Source organism: Grus americana, chromosome Z (genome assembly GCF_028858705.1).
Source record: "Grus americana isolate bGruAme1 chromosome Z, bGruAme1.mat, whole genome shotgun sequence".
Taxonomy (NCBI): Eukaryota; Metazoa; Chordata; class Aves; order Gruiformes; family Gruidae; genus Grus; species Grus americana.
In genome coordinates, this window is record NC_072891.1 from 21,647,849 (window position 1) to 21,665,941 (window position 18,093).

General features: G+C 37.0%; 1 protein-coding gene across 1 annotated transcript in view; it reads left to right on the forward strand.

Moving 5' to 3' along the window:
- RAB3C (RAB3C, member RAS oncogene family) overlaps window positions 1-18,093 on the forward strand; it is a 135,170-nt gene that overhangs the window by 10,204 nt on the left and 106,873 nt on the right. The gene's annotated exons all lie outside the window — the stretch shown is intronic.

An 18,093-nucleotide genomic window follows, 5' to 3' on the forward strand; every position in this document is an offset into this window, starting at 1 on the left:
GTGCAATATATAGGCTATTGAAAGTGATACACATTATTAAAAAGTACCTTGAAATAGAATCATAGAATCATAGAATGGTTTGGGTTGGAAGGGACCTTAAAAATCATCTAGTTCCAACCCCCCTGCTGCGGGCAGGGACACCCTCCACTAGACCACATTGCCCAAAGCCTCATCCAGTTATAATAAATACCGGTTAGGATCTGGTTTCTTCCCACAAAAATTATAAATTCATGTAGGAGCTGTGATATTGGATGCATAACAGAAGGCATAATTTTTTACTCTGTTAGTTATGTTTATCATCCTGATCACCTGAAACATCTTCCTTCTTCTGCTGAGGAAGAAAGGAAAGACAGTGTGTAACAGCTGAGTTGCCCAAGTGTACAAAAACCCTTGTCCCTTGCCTACACCTTAGAGAAGGTACAAAGATGCCAAATGTAGGAAAGTGTGATGCCAGGGAATAGGTGTTCTTTTCTGGAAACTTTCCTTAGAAAGAAAGGCTAGCCAAACTTAGTTATGCAGGAGCCACTGATGCTCCCATCTCCTAATTCTTGGATGACAGGGTGATACTTACTTAAAGGAGAGGTGGAGATAGCAGAACATTTAACGATGTGGGACCTAAAGTTAAAGCTTCAGGTCTTTGCCATCTTCCTTGACTACATGAAGATTTTGATCAATGTCTCCTTTGTGAGAAGTTTGTCACAGCCTTATTAACTGAGATTTTTTTTTTTTTGTGCATGAATATAAGTCATTTGTATTTAATGATGGAAAGCCATTAAATCTCAGTAAACCTTGGATCAAGTACGGCTAGTTCATCTAACATGTTTTGAACAGCAGATAGATTGAATATCTTTTTTAAATGTCACAAAGGTGAATTTCCCAGAGTTTCCTAGGCTATATCTCATTCATGTCTTTTTAGGTAGGCTTCAGCCCTTGATATCTCAAATCATTTGTTGTTCTGTGCCCTTTAGGAATGGGAACATGCACTCTTTGTCTCTCAACTTCTCTACCTTTTTAAGCTTAGATTCTTGCTATTATCATGAATATAATGGTGATACATACTAGGTAACTGTATGTCATGTGCATGCTTTCACTGCAGTAATTTGCTAGTTTCATTGTAGTACTTTAATGTTGGAGATCACATGGTAATTCACATTGACATTACCTTATTATTTTTTTATAATGGAGCAATAAAATTGTGTTCACATTATAGTCTTTACACAGTTCTTCTTTTAATCACCAAGTGTTCTATATGATAGATTTTATTGTTCATGTTTCTCCCAGCAAAAGCAGCAATGTTAGTTTATGATATTATATTAATGTGATTAGTTTGACACCAGTATATTTCTTATAATGCCTCTCTACGGCACACTACAAATGTGCTTGGCTCAAAGCACTCCATTAATCTAAATATGTTCAGGGCTATCCGTGGCATGGAGAGGATGTAGCAGCTGTATTCTTGCCGGCTGGAATAAACTTCCAGTCCTAGCAAAATGGATGTTTTGTTGTTCTTTGCGTGGCAGTAACATGCAGAGTCCAAATGGACCCTGACAGTCCTTGCCTGAAAAAACTTGCAATTGAAATGGGTGAAACAAACACAAGGGCTCCATATCCCATACGGAAGAGGGACCAGAAGCTCAGAGCATGGAAGAGACCTTCCTAAAGTGACCTACCAGGACGTAGGGTTAGAGACAGGACTTCAGATCTTTCTTTCGTGCTAGAGCTTTTTACTCCAGCCAGCATTACATCTTGTTTGGTTGGTTGGTTGGTTTCTCCATTAAAATTTTAACACCAGTTCTTAAAAGGCCTTGTCATTGCCAAATTAACTTCAAATTGCAACAGCTCACTATTGCTGTTTGCGCTTTTTAGATCAAGTATTCTGCATTGGAGCATTGTGTTGCAGTCATGTTTGCTGTTAAATTGGTTGACTGTTGCACCTCTGGGACCTTAAATAAAATCAGTTAAGTATCTCAGAAAGCTATTCTAGTGCACAAAATCTGAAATAGAGCACTATTACTCCATCTCGTAAGGTATGTCAACAGCCATGATGTTCTTAATATGCAGTATCTGTATACGTAACATCTGTCTATATTATATTATACTTTATTACTTTTCTTTGATTATGCAAATGTGTTTCTAAAATGAATAGTACTCCTGCAATATCCATTTCCATTTCAAGTTACATTTATGAAAGACTATTTGTATTAGATAAAATATCGAATTGAATGAATCATAGTGAGTGTGATTTGATGTTAATTCTGAGAAGAAACATCCATGAGGTAACACTTCTTCAAAATCACTGGCAAAGTATTTGGTGACATCATGTGATAAATGATATTCCGCATTTATGAAATAAAAATGTTCTGAAAAATCTCACAGGTTTGGATAGTCAGAAGAGACTAGAAGTGCAACTTTAAAATGTATTCTGAATGACAAGATCAGAACTGAATTACTTTGCCATGTATTGCAGTGAAGAAATACATGGAATGCTACTGCTCTGCTGTCCTTGCCTGGCAGTAAGATGCAGAAATGTTTAAATAGTAATGCTGTTAAGTCACTAAAATTCCCTAACTAGAGGCACAGTTAATCCAACATGCGTCCTGTTACAGTTTTGTGCATATTCTTCTTGAGTAGACATTTAAACTTTGTCTTTAATAGTCCTTTCAGCATGATACTACCTGTTCAACTTGAAGCATGTTGGAGCTTGAAACACTGATTTTCTCAGAATAAGATTCTCACATGCTTCCAGTGAAGGGTGCAAGTTTGTTTGAAAGTCAGCATGGGAACTCAAGGAAGCAGAGTTATTATTTCCTAATAAAATTCACTGTGTGATTATCACAGATGAACTAGCAAGGGTTAACAGGTTGAAGTAGGTGCTGTTTACATACTGGGATGCCCTGCAGATCTTTTGTTTGAGGGTTTTTTTATTCATTTGAGGCAATGATGTCTTATTCTTGGATTCAAAGGACTTGAATTGAATTGTCTTCTTTCATTATTCAAGTCCAGGAGGGTGAGGCCCTCTCTAGTACTTACTGTTATAACTTTTTCATATGGTCAGAAGGAGCACTGTAACATTTGCTTTTTTTTCTTTCTGAGCCAAACACCTTTCCACAATATTTCTTACTGGAATTGAGAGAGGTTCAGAGTTCAAGTGCTATATGCATTAGTGATAGCACATTACCTTGTCATAGGACAACCAGCTGGCCCTGAAATTTTGTTTCACAGCAAGTTATAAATGTGACAGCCCTAGTGTGGACATTATGATGACAGCATATTAACAGGTTTTTTACCTTTTAAAGGAGAGAAATCTATAAAAAAGGCATTTTACCTTAAAAGGTATTGATTTCTCAACAGAAACGATAAGAAATTTTTGAAAAGAATTGTGTCTGTATACAGCAAGACATGCTTAGGATAAAAGTCCATCACATGGCTTTAGGATGTCTTACAGTGTCAAATAATAAAAAGCAATACATTTATCCTCCATTTGGTTTGAGCTAGTAATATTAAAGGGATGGGACTGGAAGGCTATAAGATTCTTTTGATTTCAAACTGCTAGATTTCAAATTATGTTGAATTAAAAAAATGGCTGTCAAAACTAATTCTGACAAAAATACACTCTGAAGAAAATTATTAAAAGCTCAAAGAAGTGTAAATCAGAAAATAAAGTTAAGTTTAACCTTATAAATCTATCACTATATTCACTGTATAGATCACTACATTCAGTATATCCTGTAGCTGTGATGCCATAAAGGTTTGCATTACTTTTGTAAACTCTGTCAATGGTTTAATAGAAATAACAGACCGCAAGAGCTTATGGAGAAAATATAGGCTAATTTGGACAGTAGAATTTGTTAGCTAACATTTGTCAAAATAAATCATTACAATAGGGGGGAAAAAAGGAAAAATAAAGTGCAGATATTGATTCTCAGAAAATAGAATAAGATTTACAAAGACAGGTCAACATATTTATTTAACTGACAGTGTATCCATACCACATCTTTAGCTCATGTTTAAAATTTATTTGATCAGAACTCTCAGTCATTTCTAACTGATTTCAGTAGAAATTTTGTGTGAGGAATAAAACATCAAGTTTTCCCTCTCCGATCTGTTTGTTACATAAAAATGTTCTAACTGCATTCATACAGCAATATTTGCGTAGTTTCTATCTGATTGCAGCACTTTGGTGCAAATATCATATAAGAATACTGCACTGCCTTTTGCTGCTTAGATCACTTTTCCCTGAGACTAGCCATAGACGTCATGGACTAGATACAATGATCACACACAAATAAAAGATATCCTTCTGGATAAGACAGTGTAAGAGCTGCTTCTGTCAGCATATCCTCCCTAGAACTGCATGTGATAGTTTCATTTGATACCCAAAATGTTGCTGTCTTCACATCAACTGTTTTCTATGAATGATAGGGCTTATGGACTAGGGGAAGACTAGGGTTTATAAGCTGAATGAGGAAATCCAGTGTCATCAATCAATAATTAAAACTATATTAGCTATTAAAAAAAAATCAATAAATGTTAGGCACCTTATTTTTTACTCTACAAGCTCCCTAACAGTGCTTTAGCAGTAAAAAGGGGTTCAGTTACAGTGAGAATAATTTGTGTGCATGTGCGTGTGTGTGTGTGTTAGAGGGGTCTATGGAAGTATCAGTACGAATGAAAATTGCCTCGATATTGGAGTCATTAAGGAGTATCCTACAGTAACTTGCAAGAGTGGAAGCAGTGCAATATTGCAGAAATATCCTGTAACAGTGACTAAGACTATAGCATCAGTGCAAGAATCACTAAATACACTGGTTCAGAGGAAAGGTGAGGGAAGCTGAAGCAATAGAATGGAAGTTAAGAGTACCAGGTGGAGATAGAGGATCGCAAATGTTTCATCACAGGAATTTAAGGGCCTGATTTTGTCACATCTGACTCATCTGAGTATTTTTAATTGGTATGATAGCCACATCAAAGTTTATTTCATGATTTCTTTCGCAGGTGCTGTTGACAATGTGTAGCTGCTGCTTTGAATACACAGCCTTTTAAAATGGCAACAATAAATCTAATACTGAAAAAGAAATTTGCTCATCTCGCATGAAAATCAAATGTGTATTCAGTAATATACCAGGCACCAACTGATTTCAAGACAGCAATATAGAAGGGTGAAAACTGAAGGGATTTGATATTTCTCTGATCCATCTGTACCAGTAGATTAAACATACCAAGACTGTCCTTTGGCATTGGGTCCAGCTGGCATGGAACAGCTTTTGTCCGTGGCCTCTGAAGGAGGATGGACACATCCAGATTTTGTTTGGGAAAGATCTTTGTGCTGTGCTAAGTCCTGAACCTTGCCCTGGAACTGTTTGGCAGATTGCTACCAAGCCTGAGTCAGAACTGTGCCAGAAAACACACTGGCAGTTTTATGGTATAGACAAATTCCATAGCCTAGAAATGCTCCCTGGTGCAACTTAGGTAGCTGTTAGAGCCGTGGCCTGAAAGGGCAGCAGCTCCAGCCAGCCTTGGGTTAGGCTGACCTGTCTGTGGTGATAAGCAATGCAATGTGTTCACAAATGTTGTTCTGTCACAAGGCTCTAAAGGAACCACTTCTGGGAAAAGATGGTTAATGAGGAATGTAGTTGTGATGGCCGGAATGCAAACTCATTCTGGACTTTCCCTGTTAGCTCAAACAAAGTGAAATTCTGGGCAGCTTTTGTTATGGTTTAAGCTGCCCTCCAGCAGGTGAATGTTATCCCACTCGTGGTTGGATATTGTTAGCCTTTCTTCTTTGCTTATTTCTACACAATACATATCTTTGAAGAGCCATGAATAATATTTACCTGAAAGTTTTGGGATAGGATCCTATTTTCATACTGCTATATTATTTCATGCAGTGCTTCTTAGGTCTTCATTGAGAGCTCTTCCACTTATGTGCAGGTCATATTTGGTATACTTCATTTCTCAGAAATATTGGTATTCATTAATCATTATTTTTCCATAATTTTAGGTTTTTTCCTCCTATTTTTTTGTAGCATCTGGAGTTTTCAACAACAAATATTAAAGATTTGCACAGCCAAGGGAAAGCCCATTATAGTACAAACAGTACTATTGTGTTCAGATCTCAGTCGGGCAAGCTCCAGGAGTTCTTAATCTTTGTATAGCTTGAGGATCTTTGTTACTACCAGAAGTTGTATATTTTCCTTAATTCAGAGATTCTTAGTGCTCTCTTTACCTTGCTCTGTTTATTCTGTATTATGTTTCTTGTACCTGTTCTTCTGCTTATATTAAACTTGCACTCATGGATCCAATTCAGCTCAGGTTTCCATTGGTTTAGGTAAGTAGCCAGGAAAAAAATGGTTAAATAGCTCACTTTTAGCCAGTCCAGTGGGAATGAACAGGTGCGAAGGGGAGATGCCTAATGTAGATATTTGTTGAGGAAAAGAAAACTGCTTACCTAAAATGAGGACAAGGCAGCTTGCCTTTTCTTTAAACTTTAGTAAATGCTAGTAGTTTATATAATCCATACAATGTATGCATAATGTAAATTGTCCATACAGCTTAAAGTTTAAAGGCATCAGAGCAGAAGGGAATATAAGCAGAGACTGAAAAGATAACGTGTGCTGCTATTTGAAGTTTGACTGCAATTGCTCATACAATGAGGCATGATGTGAGAGATAGCACCAAAGAGTCTGAGTGGGAATGGGACCAAGAGTTTATGAGACAGGGCACCATAAATGGTGTAAAAACTCAGAAACAGTTAGAGATACTACATGTGATTGCTTGTATTATTTCCTTGAAAATCACACTGCAAAAGTGGTAACAGATGTGATACTGCAGTGCTTTACTGGAAAACAAAAAATTGAACTCTGTAAAAATATTGCAAGAAATGCTTCCTTGGGACCTATTCTGGGTGTAAAATATAGATGCATCCATTATAGAAAATACATATCTTGTAAAATTACTTGATGTATTTCTTGTATAGAACCAGGGCCCAGTCTTCAATGCCAAAGAAGATCTTGGCAATGTAAAAGGCATTCTCAGTTCAGACGGACTTTAGTGCAAAGAGCACATGCTGTATGCTTTGTGAGACTGGCCATGTTTGGCCAGTGATGGCACTTTTAAAATTGATATGCTTTTATTTAAAAAGTACCACTGGCTATTCAAATATTGATGTGGCATTACAATTTTATTGCTATAAAAGCACATGTCTTGAGGGTTTCAAACATTGACTCTAAACCCAACTCAAAAAGAGGATGGTGCCTATCACGTCAGCACCCTGCCTTTCACTGCTGAAACGGTTACTTTGCTGTGATTTTAAAGTTTCCTTAATGTTTTTGTTATCACAACAGCAGCTTCTACTGATGGATTGACATTCTTATCTTTACATTAGAGAAAGCTGATAAGATGTGTAAAGCATCAAGACATGTAAAGCCCCTTGGTTGCTTAAATGCTGCAAGATGTAATGTTAGTATTACTACTTAGCTATAAACAATGTGGTTATTTTCATGTTTGTTTTCAGCTCTTTCCCCTCCTGCTGCTGCTTCTTCTAGTCTGTGAATCCCTCTACTTAGGTAAAGGCATACTGGGACTTCTGATTGTCTTTCAGTTGGACCATCTGTTTTTCTGTTTTCCAATTAAAGTTGCACTGCTAAGGAATTATATGGTTCTGGGAGTGGTAACCATGTACAGAGCCTCTTAGCCTCAGGCCTGTGATTTAAATCCAGGTCAGAACTGATCAATAGTTGTTTCTGTCTAATGGATGTTTCGTTGATCTATGTGAAATGAGTTCAGCAGTCTTAGACTGGTTTCTAATTAACATGTGTCCACTTTGCTTCACCCAAAACTATCTGAAATTCTGATGTTGCGAACACTTCTGCACATTCTTAACATGCATTTTCCCACTGACTCTTTTAGATTTAAAATTGGTTTTTAGCTATTTGCTTAATGTTATCTATGTCAAAATTCCTGAGCCACAAGTATTAGGAGAATAGTTGGAGAAGTATCATGTGCACTTGCTCTATACTTCTTCCTAGGCAACTGCTTTTGGCCACTGTCAGGATACTGGACTAGAGAGTCCTGTGGCCTGATCCCATGTGCTTGCTCTTACGCTTATACCCACCACAGTGGTTGCAAACTTCTGGCTTAGATAGTTTGGAGAGGAAACTTGAAGTAAATGTCAGTCCTGCAACTGAAACTGGCATGAAATTCCACTATTTTTACCCAATATTCCAGTGGTTTTGTGAAAGTCTTCTGTAATATTAGGTCAAAGGTTTTATTCTTTTACAAAGTTCTGTGCTTTACAAAACCCCCCATTGCCTACTTCCGCAATTTTGCTGTATAGCTTTGTTTGCAGCATAGAAATCAAGTCCCTGTGAACCAGCTTAGCACTATATATATCACAGCTAGACTTTAAATATTCTCTGGCAAAGACTCCTGTTATCAGTAAAACGATACATCTGTATTCAAAGGCAAAGATTAATTGGAAGGAGAAGATGACATTTAGCATAATTAAAATTCTAAATAAGGCTTATATCTCTGTTTAAGTGGAAATTTCCATGGGGATTCTTTAAGAGAAACTGAGCTAGTTAAAGACTCTTTGTAGAAAAATTTCTATAGTGTGTCTTAGGCAGTTTTCTTCATCGGACTCCTGGGAAATGCATCCTGCCATCGTTTAGGCCAACAAATTATGGTCCTGCCAGACCTAAAGTAATTGCAGCTCCCCCTAACCTGTGACCAGGCAGTCTGGTATAACATTTTTTCAGCTGCCTTTGCCTTCCACATCATGATCTGAGAGTCACCAGTGTTTCCCATGTAGGGAAGCATATACCAGTGGAAAAACATGGACCAGCATTTACATGTGTGCAGACATCAAACAGATGCTACATAGGCTCCTTAAAAGTTGGGGATGAGAAAGAGAAAGGGAAGATAGAAAAGTCTTTCATACATGTGTACCTGAATAGCAAGATCTTTGATTTTACTCAAAGTGAGGAGTCACGATGGGAAGGAAAAAGGGAATGGAACGATTTTGCTATGATAGGGGTCTGAAGTAAGAACAATAACCTTGCACTGATGTTGAAAGACAAATAAGATATTTTAATTGTTCAGGCTCAATAAAATCCAGAGACGTCTGACAGTTTACTTTAAACTGTGAGATGCAACTTATACTTATAAACTTTCATTTTAAGAAGCAAGAGTAAGTCTATTTCTAAAATGAAATTAATGTTGACAGCATTTCTTAAAGTGAAATCAAGTGTGCTGCCAGGTCCTGTGAACCATTTTAGCGGCACATTTAAGACATCTATACAGCTGCAGTGAATCTACAAAGGGAAAAAAAAGCCTATACAGGCTGTTCACTGCATTTTAATAAGATTCATGTTGAAGATTAGAGCAAAATGTTGCACTCTTGCTGTGCCGTTGTTGCTTTGAAATTGGAGGACCAGAGCCTTGGACGGGAGCCATAATGTAAATACCATGAAAAGGGGAGTGTAGAATCAGTATTTAAAGCTCACTTTTGCTTTCCCCTGCTGCTCAGTGCAAGCTGTTTCCCTGTGCTGTGTTAGAACAGCTTGAAGTCAGTCTGAAATTATGTTGGGTTGAGAGGGGCACAAGTGACTGAGGGAGGAAGAGGGTCACACAAAAGCAACTCATTTTTGTTTAACACTACCCAATTTGCATTATGTTCTGGAAGTAAGCTTAAGTGCATTTTGTAAGAAGCCAGAGCCATAAGGGACTCTGTCTTGTCAGGATAATGTTTGTAGTAGCTAACACATTATGGGCAATGCACCCAGGTTTTACATGTGAAATGATGACATCAAGCAAAAAAGCATCCCTGGAGGACTTAGCTCTGTATTTACATTATTATTTCTTGGTCAGCTAAGAAAAATCAATTAGGATATTGATTACATTTTTTTTTCCATAGAGAAGCTTTTTCCACTTTTTTTGTTTCTTTCTTTTCAGTGTAGTTGAAGGCTAATCTCCTTCAGTCTTTTCTGAATAAATATATTGTTGTTCTGTAATCTTTTAGGTATTTTCTGGTTTAACCCAGATTGTTTTATTACTCACTGCTCATAAACAAATTCTTTCCACAGTTTTTATCTGTTATGACTTTATTTATTCAGTAATTGCAGTTTGAGAAATACAGAGAATTCTGCCTCAGTGAATTCAGTCAACAAGTCAGATGGAAGTTGTTAATGGTGTAATTTAGCCAACTTGTTTACTCTAAAATTAGGATGGTACCTAAGTATAGAGGGGTTATTATTTAAGTGTATCTGTAAAAAGAAAAAGGAGTTTAGGTCTGTTGCAGGAAATCAGCTGTTCTGACAGAATGGTACTTGGTGGACATTTTTTCCCCATATAAATTGGATAACAATGAATTTAGCTTATTTTATTTGGAAATAAAGCCAACCCTGCAAAAAGGAATATGAAGGAACCCCTCATTGGAGTTTCTGTTGTTCCTTTCTAGACGGTTTGGTCTCTCACACAGGTGAGCAAGGCCTATATTTGTTCAGATTAATGAATCATTATAGGATGAGCTGAGCTAAAAAAACCTAGAAGTGTAGTATTTTATAATTCGATATTCTCCTAAAATTAGGACTCATATTATCTGCAGTGTCCTGAAATCTTCTGGGACTGCTTATTTCTGACCTCTTCTCCTAAAAGTAATCAAATTCTAGTCATCATACAAGCATTCTTAACAGCAATAAATTCAATTTACTTCAACTTTAAATTCATTGGAGAAATCTGTTTGTGATTAGAATTCCTAGATTTTAGTGGATATGATCACACATGAGACAGCTTCACCTATGCTAACTGTGAACTAGAAATGTGAGAGTGAAGTGTGGAAGCATCCCAGCTGGCTGGATGTAAATGTAAGATTCTTTACCTGTATGAAAAAAAGGAATCAAGGAAACTTCCTGGAGAAGATGGAGTTTAGTAATGAAAAGACAGGTGAGTAAGGAACTAATGACAAGCTGTCTTGAAAGGAGAGGACATCAGACTTCGAGTGGATTGTGGAAAGGTTTTAGGACTCAAATAGTAAACTTAATACACAGTACGAGGAAGGAACTCAAACTGAAGACAGGTACAGAAAAACCCCATTGTAATGAGTAGAGGAACTAAAAGAAATAGAAAGAAACAAAAAGTGAGGCTTTTTTACTCTAGAAAACAAAGGAAAGACTAGTGCTTTGTTTTTTTGATGAAGGGGTTTTTTTTGTTTCAATAAATATACTTAATTTTGTCCAAAATGCACAATTCTCTGCTGAGAAACAGTTTGGACAGAAAAAATGTGTAGTCAGGCCTGTTATTTACATGACATCTATGTGCTGTTAAAAGAAACCTGTAACAAATGAACAGGATATGCACTGATGGTCTGTATAACAGACAGAGGCTTTCATGAATTGCCTTAGAAAACATACGTGGATTTGGGCTGACAAATGGCACATGCTGTGTTCTGAATGCTTCCAGTTACTCCCTCCCCAAACATACAGTGGAAATTAATGCTTGTATGATATTTTGAATATGGCAGTGGTCTTACTTACAGTACCTCAAGGACTGAAGTATTTGTCTTGCTTCATGTCCATGAGCCACCATTCTTCTTCCTGTTCTCATTTAGGCTAAATTCTTTCAGAAAGTGCTAAGAATGCTTTTTCCACAGCGTTCTGCTTCAGGCAGTTTCACAAGATGAGGGTCTCAGAATAGCTGACTGCATCCCATAAGATAGAGTTGGTAGCAGGTAGGAAGAGTCATAACAGAAGCATGACTCAAAGGTGATCAACAGGAAACCAATGTAGTCATTGGATATGATGAGTCTGGTAGGCAAAGAAACTCACTAGACATCAGCTGAGTGTGAACATGTGTTTGCAGGGAGTATGTTGCAGGGAGTATAGAATCTATCAAGGCAGAAGGGCATTAAAAAGATCATATAATGGCAAGGGGGGTTACAGTTATTTTGGTTGGGAAATGGAAAGGCTGACAAAACCGGTATTGTGCTAATTAGAGGGGAAGAGGAAAAAAATGGTGTGATTGAAGCATATATGAGGAGTTCTGTGAATATGAATGTCAGACCTGAAGCAAGACAGTAATTAACAGCCTGAAGGATAAAAAGACCTTACAGAAAAGTCAGTCCAGGAGAAATGCCTTTACACTGAAGATAATGAATACTATTATGAGTGTACAGGAACAGGAGTCTTAAAAGCTAAATGGAAGAAACAATGATAGAACATAGTATTTGTATATTGGACATCAGATTTGGGGATTAAACCCATATATATTTAGAGCTAAAATCATGACCACTTCTTGCTTTACTTAAAAGCAAGACTGCCTACAGAAATGTCCTGTTGTAAACGAGCCATTATAAGGGCTGGTCTATATCAGATGAATGAGCCTGTGATTTTAAAGGGGTAGAAAGAAGAAAGCCTGGGATATCTTCATACATTCTGTCAGTCCCATACATGTTGATAAGCAGCGGAAGTCCTTGCTAAAGGACATTGCACATGCTAAAAGTTTACACGAGTTAAGAGAAGTCTGGGCAAATTTTTGTAAGAGATACTCACTGAGAGTATTTATAGACATAGAAACTACTTTTAGCTCAGGAAATCACAGAGCTGCATGTGGTTGGAGGTTAGGGGAATGTTAAAAAGAACTATTATATATGTCCACCTTGCTGTTACAATTTTCCAGAAGCATTTAATTAGCAACACTGTTACAGAGGATACTGACTAGATATACTTTTGATCTCACCCAGCAAGACTGGTTGTACAGTTTATTTACCTGTAAAACAGATAAATTCTTTGCTTTCTTCCAGGAAAAGCTTCCCTGCTTTTAGTGAAGCTATATATCCTAGTTAGAAAAGAGCAAGAAAATCACAGCTATTTTAATATTCAGGCCTCAGTCATGTACAAATGTACCTTAATGCTTTGACAATAACGGGATCCAGGGAAATAGGAATTTTACCCGCCTGTCCCTTACAACAAGGTTTTCTGAGAGCTGTAATGTAGTAGCACAGAAGTAATCACAGAAGATGTTGGAGGTGAGGCATGGCAGGACTGCAGTCTTCTTGTTTCCTCATGGTGAAAGATGCAGGGTCAGGAACAGAGTAGATTCCAGGAAATCTTATGGTAATATTTGTGTTTTGATTCGCATTTTTAAAGGATCGTTAAGAGGGTAAAGTTGGTATAATTATCTTGCAGTTCCTGATAGATTACATACTAGTTTTCTTTTGCTAAATTATAAAATTTCTTTACTTCTTTTTAAGCCTCAGATACCACAGTCTATTTCCTGAATTCCTGCAGAAATCCTAGGCCCCAATGCAGTGGTTCTTAGCCGTTCATATTTGGACCCATGGTATCCTATAGGACAGCCAGACATGGTCTGTGAAATGACCACAGATTAAAAGATAAAATACATTATCAGACATGTAAGCAAGGAAACAAAATGAGGAAAAATTAGTAATATACATTATTAGCCCAACCTGTATTTGGCTAGAAATAAAAAGTCTTATGGGGGCATCTCTGAAAAATAAGTTGAGTAACTGTGACTTAGAAAGCCCTGTTTTCCCTCTGCAAACATAGGAACGCTACTATCTCCTACCTGACTTGCAAGAACCATTTTCTCTTGAGCTCTTAGTTTCTCTTTTCTTCTTCCTTTTTATAAACCATGGAGTTCACTCTGATGACAGCACAGCCCTCGGGACTTAATTCTTTGGTATTTTCCATGTTGTGTTGCCAGCTAGGAAGTGAAATAGAATTGTATGACTTTCCTTCTCTTTGCATGTAAAAGAACAGGTAAATACGTACTTATTTTTTATAAGAGTAGGAGAAGGTTTTCAGGGAAGACTGGCTTAGGTTTGGATAAGGAGATGATGTATTTTGATAGTGTTCTGGGAAGATGCTAGGGGCTGTCTCTGTTGACAATGATGAACGCACATTCATTTAATACATCTTTTGTCTCAGTGCAATTGCTGTGCAAAGCAAAGTTTCCAGCACACGGTGTCCTACCACACAAAGGGTCTCAAATACAAAGCAATGACACAGAAGCACAGTATGGCAGCCCTCACATAGTAGAAACAAGCAATGTTTTTCTAAACCTTTTTAAGTTTGGGGCCTTTTTTCTTTTCCCTGTTGCTTTTTTTAACTGATTTACTTCCATGTGGTACTGTGAGAACATAAAGAGTACCCAGTGGGTTTGCCTAATTTACAGCCCAACTCTAGATAAACTCTGCTGTGTGCAAAGGTAAATTTGTTCTTTTTCCCTATGTACAGAAGTTCTTAGGAAATAGGATCATTCTGCAGGCCAGAAGAATTCACTTCCTACAGCTGTTTCTTTCTGATTATGCAGAAGGGGGCCTGTGTTAATTATTTACCCAAATATAAATTTCAACAGACCAAAATGAATATATGTCTTTTGTGAGAACTTGAATTTTCAAGAGTAGCACTCATCTTTTATTATGTCTGTTTCTTTTGGAAGCATATAGTTAAATCCACAGGTGCAGTCCAGTGACACAGGGATATCTTGTATAGTGTGTTTTTAAACATGGCCTGTGTAGAATGTATTTTAAATGCTGGAAGTTTCTTTTATTTTAGCAATTTAAAAAAATGGGTAGGGTCACCCACATAAAATGTCAATTAGTATGTCTTCCATTGATTTGTCTCATTAAATATAACTCCAAACCTAAGTAATATAGGATTTTTTCTCTGACTGCCTTGTGGATTTTGTCAGTGGTGTATGAACAAGGGTTTTAAATGTGGTTGAATCTTTCATAGATTTTATCACACATAACTTTTAATAATAGAACAAATCTTCCTCTATGACAAACCACTTCTAGTGGTTCACTTCAAATATGAGAGAACGAATGCTGAATTACTGTGATTCATCCTTTTGGTAACCCAAATTGTGTCTCCAGAGCTGCCAGACATCTTGGATTTTGGAGATTGATAGGCTCTGTTTTCTGTTTCTGGAAGGGATTTTGTAGTCTGGCTTTGAATAGGCTAGGGAGGAAAGAAATAAGTTTAACAACTTTTAATGTCCTTGAAGGTCTTAATTTAACTGATTGACAGTCCTTCATCCAGAACTGAATCACCTATAAGTCTAACTTAGCAATTACCCTATAATTTGCATCTCTTGTACACAAATATAGCCAAACTCCTTAAAACAAAAAAAAAAAAAATATTTAGGAAAGATTTTAGCTTCATTACAGCAAGGAAACAGGTGAATTTGACAATATTATATTAATTTCAAGGTCTAACAGTTTTATCAAGTGCTGTGACTGTTGTAACTGAGTGAGCAGCTGCATTATAGGAAAGTTGACCTCTGACTATTATGTCAGAAGATTTTCTCTTACACAGCTAAATCGAGTGATGTTTTCTGGACCAATCCTGATGAGATTTCCACTCAGCTTTCTAAATCTGATAAGCTTGTAGACAGAACTTCCAAACCTGGTGATGTTTGCTTCTGGGTAGTTCAAACAAGAAAGCTTTGAGAAAAGTATACAATAGCAACTTCTCATGTTTTATCTATTCTGGAATTGTAAGTAACTGTTACACTTAGGGACAGATTGTCAGTTGATATACATCAGTGTTGTTCCACCAAAGTGAAAATAGCTAAGTCAACAAGCTTGGTAAGGTGGAGATCCAGGTTTTATATCGGAAAATGAGGGAGGGAGAGGTAACATAGAAGTGAAATCAGAAACTTAAGGTCTTAGTTAGCTAAGATTTAGGTATCTGCTCAAAATTATCATGGCTCTTTAACTGGTCATCAGAAATACCTGTCTTCAGAAGGTGATTTATTTTGTGCTAAAATACAGCTCTAAAAGAAAAACTCCCCATAAAAATTTCATTTTTAGAAATGTATATTCTATTAAACTGAGAAACAAGTAGGCCTAAAATATAGTAAAATAGATGCTTTTGTTTTAGATAGCTGAATCCCACCCTTAGCAGCTGGAAAACAAAGGGATACCTTTGACAATGAGAACAGCCAGTGGTTGAGAGATTATTCTTGATTTAGTCATGGCTTTTCATAATTTTTGCAAAAAAATCTGTGTGCAGTAAATTAATGACCAGCAGAGCACTTTGGGCAGGTTATGAGTAGCACAAATGATATTAAGGAGACAGACACTAACTGATGAATCAGTGTTAAGCATGCAGAAGCCTTCTTTAGCTGGATGCCGTTGCTGAGATGACGCCAGTGGTTAACAACATTAAGGCATTTTTTGTTTATTGGAACCAGGTGCCTTCACTGTCTGCTGGAGAAAAGGATTTTGCAGCAGGAAAGTTAAGATGATTACTAATACTTATTAGTCAGGAAAGTTTAGAGCTCAAAGACATGAATATGCCAGCTTTGTTAAATTTTTGAGAAAGGGCGTGGGAAAGAGAGTGGCCATCAAGGCAGAATTGTAAAGCAAAGAAATAAACCTTTCTAATCTCACTGTGTATAGATAGATGCTTGCATCCATTTTATGGAAAGAAGTTATCGTAATGATTTGGTATGAGGTCTCTGTGGAGACCAAATGATTGTCTGAATTGTATTGTAATCATGGGTCTATCTTGAAAAACATTTTTGGCAGAATCCAGAATATTCTAGAAAGTCTCTATACTTTTTCATTCAGAAAATGTTGCTGATGCTATATTTTTACAAAAAGTTGGAGAACTGAGAATAGAGCTCATACTATTTGTTTTGGATTGAGGTTATATTTTCCAGTCCTTCAAAGATAGGTCATAATATCTGTTGCAGGCTGATATATCTAAGGTCCTCTGTACACTGCTAATCGTTTCCAGCAGTGTCGTTTGTGATGAATGTTTCCCACGGAGAAAGAGGCTGCACTTCCTTAAATTTTCTATTTTATCAAGCATTTATGGGCATAATTTTTCATAAGCAAAACCCACTTTTGTTACAGTCAGTGGCATAGTGCCTCATAAAGAACTTGCTAAGGAGGTTGTATGATTTCTTAAGCTTTTTAAAATTTTTGAATGATCATTTTTAAAACCACTTCTAACAGTTGTCTTCTTTGCCCAAAATCTTCTAGAGATGGGTATGTTTTCATGTTTGGAAAAGGATCACACAGATTTTTCCAATGGGACGTGGACCAGACAGCCAAAGGACTCCAGGGGCAATAGCCAAGATCAATAAAGAACTTTAAAGTGATCTGGCAAGAATTTCTTTGTTTTCTGTTGTTACCTATGGGAGTGAGCAGGATTCTGTGCTTCGTAACCATAGCTTAGGAAAAAGATATGTAATTAATTCTCTCAGCGGTGAGTTCTGCTCACCAATCTATTTTCTGATTTCTTTATATTTGTCAGAGAACACTATAATGCCTGCTGCCATTCTTCCTACTGTTAATTACCTGGACTGTAGTTTAATTGTCCCTTGTATTTTTCCACATCAGAAATCTTAAACAGTATTTTTTCCTAAAATCTAGGCATTTCGCTTGAATGCAAGCCAAGATTTTGCAGCATATGTCTTAAGTAAATGAGCCGCATGTGATACTAATAATTTCAAATTTCTCTTTTTCAGTCTGTAATAGGCTTTGGCACAAATCTGTACTTTCTGTGTCATTTCAAAATTATTTCTGAGTCTCTTCAAAGGGGAGAGTTATAACTCATTTTTGTGATTTCGCCTCCATGCCAGTAAGCTGCTCACTTGCATGAAAATAACAAGCTTGCCTCTACCATCCACAAGTACGTGTTCAACAGAAACTGTGTTCTTTGTCTTTGTACTCCCTCCTGCTGTTAGGAGCTTCCAGAATTGAAATCACTTGCAAGTGAAAATCCTAATTGTCAGTCTTAGATCTCAGTTCTGCAGCCTCTACGTGAGTGATTCCCAGTCACTTGAATTAGACTATTGCAATTAAAGAGGTTACTCAGGCAAATAAAGACTGAAAGACCAGGTCAGTATTACCAGGTCTGCATCCACAATCATTCAGCTTCAAATTTTACCATCAGCTTATCTCATCTGAGTCATGACTAAATATATTTCTACCTAGTAACAATTAATTCCTGGTGGCAGCTGCCTGTTCTCAAATCACATTCTGTACCCATGTGCCTGAAACACATGTAGCTAATTATGACAGAGGACCTGGAAATGCTATTAGAGTCCAACCACTTAGAG